This window comes from Anabrus simplex, chromosome 3 (assembly GCF_040414725.1).
Source record: "Anabrus simplex isolate iqAnaSimp1 chromosome 3, ASM4041472v1, whole genome shotgun sequence".
NCBI lineage: Eukaryota > Metazoa > Arthropoda > Insecta > Orthoptera > Tettigoniidae > Anabrus > Anabrus simplex.
Window position 1 is genome coordinate 336,182,459 of NC_090267.1, and position 8,693 is coordinate 336,191,151.

An 8,693-nucleotide genomic window follows, 5' to 3' on the forward strand; every position below is an offset into this window, starting at 1 on the left:
ACTGTGGCCTTGGTTAAGATACATCCCCAGCATTTGCCTGGTATGAAACCACGGAAAACAATCTTCAGGGCTGCCGACAGTTGGATTCGAACCCACTATCTCCCTAATGCAAGCTGACAGCTACGTGACCCAAACCACGCAGCCACTCGTTCTGACGAAGAGTATAACCCGGTATCTAAAGCAGGTTCTTTTTAAAAAGTCCGCTTTGCGATACTAACATGCTGAAATAACCGACAAGTACATAGTTATCTAAATTATAGAATTCCCATAGGCATTCTACTAATTTTCATTGCCTCTTTGTAGAGGCATCGTCAACTATGGCAGGTCGATGTAAAAAGAAAAAAAGCAAGAGCTCGCATTGGCTTTCCCAGTGGGAGAGTTCTAATGACAAACAGGTGTGTTAAGGTGTGTTATGCTGATGTTTCAAGAACAGTGGCGGACAGGTTATTTCAAAACTTAGGTTGTGTAGGTTATGATTATATGCACAACACGTGTAATTCGTTTTAAACAATGCAGAATAAATTACAAATCTATGTCCTTTAAAATTTTTGAAGGTTTAAGATGAGCTTTATAGCGCATTAGTTGCACGAAAGTAAATGTTTCAGGATCTTCAACCATCCAAATGGAAACGAAATACAACTAATATCTTTAAAATAAATACGAATTTTACCTAAGAAATATTACAAACATAATTTAAGCACAAAAAAACTCTATTGTATTTGATGATTTATTGTGCATAAGCCTTTCATATCATATAACTAAATAATATTATGTAAACCATCGTGAAGGGAAATATTACTGATAAAAGATACTATATACGACATTACTTCTTCCATGGTATTACGTGTCTCCCATATACCAACATTTCGACCTGTGTTCATTTGCATTAGAGCCATGCTAGTTACGGAATAATGTATCCGCCCCTGAACAAGGAAAAGAATGCGCTATACCAAGTAACCCTACCTATTGGAACAGGCAGATGAATTTTCATTTGTTTAATTCGACCTATCATCGCTAACGATACCTGTACAATAGAATGTACAGAGTTAATACACTTTCTAGGTGGTGATTAAGTGTGTTAATTGTCTTCTCTTTCTCTGAATTGTAAACATAGTAGTCAGAGTTTGGCCTTTCCATACGATGCAGACATCTCATGCAGAATCATCGGTAAACAGGGCTGTTAAGTGCGTTCTATCGTTAAAGTGGAAAACGTTCCATAAAGCTCTTTACAAACACGTTCCTTCTGTTATCGGAGTAATCTTCCTCCTTTAGTCTACAAACCTGCATTCTCTTCCAAACTTAGGGCAAATACAAGCAGTACAATGGCATCACTCTACGATTTGTTTAAGGTAAGGAAATTTTTCAGCCATTATAATCAACAAAAATAGAATTTAGGCTCGATTTCTCTTCAGGACAAACTTTTGAAGAGCAACACAATCGGAGGGTCCACTCAGTCCGCAAAAGAAAAGAGTACTGAGTAACTTCAGGGAGTCACGGCGTAGAGGCCTTCCACTCCTCCATAGCTTTTCATGCTCTGTATAGTATAGAAATAGTTTTATTTTTTGATTGTCATAAAAATGCAATTCTCATTTCCAAAAGTATATTACAAATAATCATTAGTCGTACTGAGATAAAAACAGGACACAACACGACAAACTCAAAACGTGGTCACTACATTCTAATTTTAATTTTAACAAGTACTTCAAGACTGAGCAAAACAAACTTATTTGATCATACATTTACTTGTAGAGTCAGTGAATATTAGGAATACCAGAGCTATAAACTCCAAGTCGTAGCTATCTCTCCTTAAACAGTCACTACATATAGCAAGTGCCACTGAAATTCACAGTTCAGGACATTTTTTTACAAGTTGCTTTACGTCGTACCGACACAGATAGATCTTATGGCGACGATGGGATAGGAAAGAGCTAGGTGTGGGAAGGAAGCGGCCGTAGCCGTAATTAAGATACAGCCCAAGCATTCGCCTGATGTGAAAATAGAAAACCACGGAAAACCATCTTAAGGGCTGCCGACAGTGGGGTTCGAACCACTATCTCTTGAATGCAAGCTCATAATAGTAGTAGTAGTAGTAGTAGTAGTAGTAGTAGTAGTAGTAGTTATCGTAACTTCGTTCGTTTCTTATAACGTCTGTGAACACCGCCGCCTGCAGCACAGATACGACAAAGCAGTTGCCAAACACCCTCGGGTATTGGACAAGTACGTAGAAAAATATGATAAACAACGTCATCCACGGCAGATAAAGGACATAAACGTAACCAACTTTTCAACAATATATTGCAATTTCTCTGCAATTTTATAAATTTAATTCCTGAAAAATGTAGGGTTTTTCTGGTTGATGAATTGTTCCACACTAGGCCCGCAGTCCTCCAATGAAGTGAGGCGTTTGCCATTACAGGGTCTGAATAGTTGGAAGGGGCAATGTTGGGAGAATAGGGCGGATGGGGTAACACATCCGAGTGTCGAAATTCCGTAACGTCCGACCGGTCACCACCGAAGTATGTGGTGTGGCGTTGTCACGTTGGAAGACTATTCCTTACGTGTTTACCAAATCAGGTCTTTTCTCTTGAACTGCAACATTCAATCACTGCAACTGTGGACAGTATTCTTCAGAATCGACTGTCTCACCAGTCGGAAGAAATTCGAAGTATATAATTCCTTTCCAGTCCCACCAACTGCACACTACAAGCTTCCTAGGATGAAGACCTGGTTCCGGAACTGACAGAGGTGACTCACCTTTCTTGCCACCGTGATTTACCCTTTTGGATATTGTCATACACTATCCAGTTTTCATCTCCTGTCAGCAGCAGTTCCAAAAAATAATCCTTGTAATGGGGCCGCAGTAATGAATCGCAGATGGAAACGCACTGCACCAAATCTGTTTTTTTGTTTTGCCAATGGCGTTACGTCGCACCGACACAACAGGTCTTATGGCGACGATGGGATAGGAAAGGGCTAGGAGTTGGAAGGAAGCGAACGTGGCCATAATTATAGTACAGCCCCAGCATTTGCCTGGTGTGAAAATGGAAAACCGCGGAAAAGCATCTTGAGGGCTGCCGACAGTGGAATTCGAACCCACTATCTCCCGGATGCAAGCTCACAGCTATGCGCCCCTAACCGCAACCAAATTCTAGTCGCTCAGTTCGTGCGAAACCCATGTATCGCATATATTTGGGTAATCAAGTCCCTTTAAGCGCCAGGTTACACTAGCACAAGATATGTTGAGCGCCAACGTCATCCCCTGCGTTGTCATCCGTCGTTGACTACTTGCAATCTCCCTTAGTCATTCTGCGTCTGTCACCACAGGCCGTCCTGTTTTAAGAGAGGAATCGCGAGAAACGCTTCTGACATGCCCAATTCGTCATTGCATCTTCTTCACACACAGCACAATATTGTTCTTTCTGGTTTGTGAGGCGGTTTACCCATAAGATAACAAAACAATGTAAGATGCCGAAAATGTTCTTGTTCATCGTCCATTCTTGTACGCAGGGAAAAAATTTCTTACAGCTGAGGTCAGTCACAAACACGAACTGAGCGAGTCTTGTTGCTTTACCCTATAGCTCAGGGGTGTTTCGGTAACGTCCATAACGTAGCTGTACAACGTAGCAGTGTCTGTCGTCAGGTGGTTGGCGATGAAACGCTACCAGTCCACTCAACAGCAGCAGCAGCAGCAGTGGTAGTAGTAGTAGTAGAAGTAATTAGCAGAAACGACGAAATTGGCATGAAAGCAGCCTAAGTGGCATTAAATAAAATGCCTGGCAGCTAGCAACGTGCTGTTGTTGTTGTTGTTGTTGTTGTTGTTGTTGTTGTTGTTGTTGTTGTTGTTGTTGTTGTTGTTGTTGTTGTTGTTGTTGTTGAGGTAATGACATGGTAAGAATCCAATTTTAAAGCAGGAGACAGACCATTCTCGTATAAGGAGATAATTAGATGTTAGATGAGAATATCAGGAATGTTTAATGAATATTTGTACTAACATAAAATCAGCAGTAACAACTTCATCCTTCAAGTAAAATGGTATACATAGATTGATACCAGTGGCGTAAAATGAGGGCTACCAAGGCTCTCATTTTTTTTGTTATTTTGCTTTACGTCGCACCGACACAGATAGGTCTTATGGCGACGATGGGACAGGGAATGGCCAGGAGTGGGAAGGAAGTGGCCGTGGCCTTAATTAAGGTACAGCCCCAGCATTTGCCTGGCGTGAAAATGGGAAACCACGGAAAACCATCTTCAGGGCTGCCGACAGTGGGGTTCGAACCACCAAGGCTCTCAGAGAGACCCAAACCTCAAATGAGAATGATGGAAACCTTAAAGCACATTATAATGTAAGCATCTGACACATTGTTCCATTTACAAAACTTGTAAGCAATGGAAAAAAACGTCGCTTGTACACTAGTGACCAAACGTTAAGCAAAATCACTAAACGAGGCCATACCGTCTGAGAGGAAGCTGACTCACGCCCCATATGTCACACAACTCGTCCAAAAAGCAGTGTCGGAAAGGTTCTGATAGCAGGGTACACTTTTGACAACAACTAACAAAACTAGGTAATGTCTTCCACAACAAAATATGCTGTTAATAGGGTGTGTTGTTACCCCTAACGGCCAGTCGCTGGTCAGTCCATGCGATGAATGTCTTCTCCAGCCAGAAATTCATCCACCAGAGCAGCGCGGTGCGGTCGGGCATTATCGTCCATTAAGAGGAAGTCTGGACCAATCGCGCCTTTGAAGAGTCGAACATGTGGTCTCAGTACCTCACCCCTGCATCTCCGATCGTTAACATTGTTCCTCAGACCATCCATGAAGATGTGCAGGTCCGTACGGCCATTCAACATGATGCCGCTCCACACCATGACGCCACCACCACCATACTGGTCCCGTTCCACGGTGTTCCTGTGGTTGTATCGGCTACCCGATTCTCTCCATATTAATGTGCCACGGAAATCGTTCTGCAAACTGAAGCGGGATTCATCTGTGAAGAGCACATGCCTCCATTCATTCGTGGTCCAGTTTTGATATTGACGGCTCCACAGTAAACGGGCCCGTCTCTGTGATGGGACGCACACCGCTGGACGTCAGGCAAACAGCCCTGCTGTTCTTAGCCTCAGGTACACAGTTTGCCGGGAAACGACAACCCCTGAAACGGCTGCAAGCTCCACCGACAATTGTCTTGCAGGTGCACTCCGATTTCGTCGGGTGGTTAAGGCCAGATATCGGTCCTGCTGTGGGGTGCTACCCTTGGTCGATCTGGTACTGGCGTACGACTAACTTCTCCTGTGTTTCTAAATCGTCTCCAAAGCCTGGAAATGACACTTTGTGGCACATTCAAGGATACGGCGACCTAAGTCTGTGTCTGGCCTGCTTCCAGGCGGCCGAGTATTCTACCCTGCAACACGGGGTGCAAATGGCGTCGTTGTGCCATTATGTTGTCACGTTCACCACGAGGCTACACTCCGCCCACTATAATAGGGCAAACACGGCTAAGGGAATATGGGGCGGAGGCACTGGCTGTGTTTACCTTGCGGTTACGCCGCTAGTCAATCCTTTCCTATACAGAGCGAACACGTAAGGTTGCTAGGTGCATATGTCGTGCGATTTACGGTCTATTTCCTGTTGTCCTGCTTACTCGTAACTTATGCTTAACTTTTGGACACTAGTGTATTTCTGAATGCAAGGCATCAGAGATCGACATTTCCGCACAGGCAGTGCGTCCCTCACCCCACAACCCAACCCGCACGGCTCGCTGTTGTATGGCAGGTAGGTGCGGGGACTGGGTGATTGGGGGGGGGGGATAGGAAGGCAATGCTTCGCTCTGTCAGATCGCCACTGCTAACCAAGGGGAGGGAGCAACCATGCGTTCCGTATCACATATACTTCCTCACTTCATACTTCTGACTTAATTATATAGATAACAGAGTTCTGATATTTCACTCCCGTCTACTTCTACATCATTGCAGGACGACACTGCAATGTTTGACGTTATAGCAGTAATATAATTTTCTTTTTATACGTAGATCTGCTAAAATGAAATGCAACCTTTCAGGTTTAGGGTTCTCTTTTCTTGTTTGGAATCGAACCCGTGATCATGGGTCGGACACCACAACTGATCTACCGAGGAAGCAAATAAACCAGTGAACGATGGGTACGACCGCATGTAACTCTGTAAAATTCTACGTGTGAATTGATGATGATAATAATAATAATAATAATAATAATAATAATAATAGTGTATAACCTCTGTAAAGGCTTGATGATGACCTAATGAGAATGAAATGAATGGGGAGGACGTCATAAACACCCAGTCCCCAAGCCAGGGGAAGTAAGGGTACGAGGAGGTTGATTCCGAGATTTGAACTCGGGCCATCGAACCAAAGACAAACATTCTACTCATTTAGCCATAAAGCCGGACTTTAATTTTCTAAACCCGAGGCTACCATTTCCACTGATCAGGTGTTAAGTACTGGTAGTGGCAGAGGCCAGGGCAGTAGTTTGTGAAACAGCTTCGACAACACAGCAGGCTACTCTGTTGGCTAAAAACGCTGAAGGCGTGACGTTCACTAACACAACTATCGAAAAGGAGTAACCTGTCTAGTTGTTGCCCACGTCTTGATCGCAGCATCCACCACAGATTGATACTCTCATCCCCAGATATATTCTTTTCGATTTATGCTGCGTGATTTTACACAAACTAAAGGAAAAGTCCGCGTTTCGCGAAAACTTCACTTGTCTTCCACGGAAGTGAAGCACGGCCGACCATAACAGTTCTAATAACCTAATAACGTACAGTATTACCACCAGTTTGTTTGCATCACACAGCAATCTAGGCTATGTAAGATGTCATAATTTGTAAGGAAAAGAGGAAAGTGTGGCATGGAGAGCAGCCCTTCATAAGGTTGATGACAGAATACGAGAAGACTACCGAACAGCGGTTTGCGGGAACCAAACTAGAACAGAAGGATCACTGCACATATTTACAGTAAGATGTCTACTTTTATAAAAAGTTAGTATCGATAATATATTACTAAAAGGTATGAAAGAGTGAGAAACCAATATCTAGCAAAGTAAAGCCATCTCTGTATATGTCATAAAGGCCCTTGGAGGAGTGGACAAGTGGAGGAGTGGAGGAGTGGAGGACAATGGTTTCTATCGGCGTAACCTTTGCACTATTAGGGACAGAGTGGTCAGCTCTACAGCCAAACCGTTTTGACCCAATAAATTAACCTGATGCTCATTTCTGGTGTAGGATGAGTGAACCACAGGCCATGTGATTCCCTAGATCCAAATCTCATTCCAAAGTATCTCGACTTCCTGACAGAAAATGGAACTAACGTTCTTCCGGGTGAAAGGATCACGCCAAAATCGCCTCAGTTAGGCAGCCCAACACCTAAACTACCCCTTCCCTTATTCCTTTAGTGATTATTAAAGCTGTGCTATACTATACTGTTGTACGGGGAATCGAACCTGGGCATCCGAGGACGACAGAGAACAATGCTAACCGTTATGCTATGGAGGTAGACGCTTCGGAGAGGTTAACGCGACGATAAATCTGACACGGATTCCGCCCACTTAACAAACACTGAGCCGTCTGCTTCCGGGTTCGATGCCACATCCTGCAGTATAGAATGCGAGTACGTAACTTCACCTCTACAGAACTCTTCTGACAAATATGAACGATGTTTTCTATATATTTTTAAAAATCAATTGTTTTAACGTCGCATTAACACATGCAGTTTTTCGGCGGCGCTGAAGTGGGAAAGAGCTTGAACAGAGAAGGTAGGAAAAATAATGGTATTGGCCATACGTCCCACTAACTACTTTTACGGTTTTCGGAGACGCCGAGGTGCCGGAATTTTTTCCCGGAGGAGTTCTTTTACGTGCCAGTAAATCTACCAACACGACGCTGACGTATCTGAGCACCTTCAAATACCACCGGTCTGAGTCAGGATCGAACCTGCCAGATTGTGGTCAGAAGGCTAGCGCCTCAACCATCTGAGCCAGTCAGCCCGGCAGAGAATGTAGCGGCCGTGACCTTAATATTAAGGTACAGTCCCGGCGTTTTCCTTAGATAAAAATGTCGAACAGAAGACCATTTTCGTGTCTGAGAGTCGTCTGATACTCTCGGCTGCCAACAAGTGTCTTGCTAGCTGAAATTATTTTCAGAACATTTTATTTGATATGTTTCATCAAAATTTGTAAACAGTCGTATCCATTGGATATACGATGGCGGTGGTCCAACTCCTTGGCTGAATGGTCAGCGTTGAGACCATCGGCTAAGAGGGTCGCGGGTTCGATTACCTACCGGGTCGGGGATTTTCAATCCCATCTGATCATTTCTTCCGGCGTAGAGACTGACTGTTTGCGTCTGCCCCAACAATTTCCTCTTCATATTTAGACAACACACCACACTACCATCCACCACAGAAACACGCAATAGTGATTATATCTCCGCACATATGACTGGTGTCAGGAAGATCATCCGGCCGTAAAACAGGATCAAATCCACATGTCTCACACAGTGTGGTGTGGGAAAAGTGGTGGTAGTAGCAGAAGCATAAAAAGTGGAATAAGAGCAAAGTAATCTCCATACAGGCCATGACGACCCTGGGAGCGGTGGAAGGTAAAGGCTTCCACTACCCATAACCTCGGCACTTAGTGGGGGTAAAGTGCTTAGCTCTA